Source organism: Sinocyclocheilus rhinocerous, unplaced genomic scaffold, assembly GCF_001515625.1.
Source record: "Sinocyclocheilus rhinocerous isolate Xijiao unplaced genomic scaffold, SAMN03320098_v1.1 scaffold1881, whole genome shotgun sequence".
Classification (NCBI taxonomy): domain Eukaryota; kingdom Metazoa; phylum Chordata; class Actinopteri; order Cypriniformes; family Cyprinidae; genus Sinocyclocheilus; species Sinocyclocheilus rhinocerous.
Genome location: NW_015635041.1, coordinates 349,949 through 350,685, shown reverse-complemented (window position 1 = coordinate 350,685; position 737 = coordinate 349,949). Strand labels below are relative to the sequence as shown.

The 737-nt window shown below is 34.9% G+C and overlaps 1 protein-coding gene across 1 annotated transcript in view; it reads right to left on the bottom strand.

Moving 5' to 3' along the window:
* Positions 1-737, bottom strand: part of LOC107746311 (FERM and PDZ domain-containing protein 3-like) — a 189,520-nt gene that overhangs the window by 50,058 nt on the left and 138,725 nt on the right. The window lies entirely within an intron of this gene.

The following is a 737-nucleotide window of genomic DNA, read 5'->3' as shown; positions in this document are numbered from 1 at the left end:
GTCATTGGCTTGTTTAGTTTACACTCGAAGGTGATTGGGCTCTCGGGCGAGATCCCAATTCGTCAGTCACGACTGACGTAACGTCGAACGTGACTGACTGAAAGGGAACCATGGTTACATACGTAACCTGAGACGTTTTTTTCTCATGGGTGAAAGCAGGTGTTGGATAACAATTTTCATTTAGTTTAGATATACACAATATAACAAACTGTTGCAGAATTAAAACTGTTGAAGGATTGCAATAAACATGTATTTTCATTAGCATATTTGTGCATCTGCAGCTGAATGTGTTTTATAATCAATAGAGAACACACCTATAGATTTGATGTTAATATTTACTTTACTGCAAAATGAAGCACTGAAATGTTTTCTAGTAATGCATTAAAGTAGAACTGTTTGGTTAAGATAATTGTGTTTGGATGGCTGTGCTAATTGTTTTGAGAACAAGTACATTGCATTGGAGAAAAGTGTCAAATCGATTGAGAAAAACTGTATTAATACTCTAAAGCAATTGTGATAAATGTGTAAACGATTAGAAAAACTGCATTTCCTGTGTTGTGTGTATAATGAACCGAGTAGTTATCAGTTAAAGGGGTCATATGATGCGATTTCAATTTTTCCTTTCTCTTTGGAGTGTTACAAGCTCTTGGTGCATAAAGAAGATCTATAAAGTTGCAAAGACTAAAGTCTCAAATCCAAAGAGATATTCTTTATAAAAGTTAAGAGTCAGCCACACC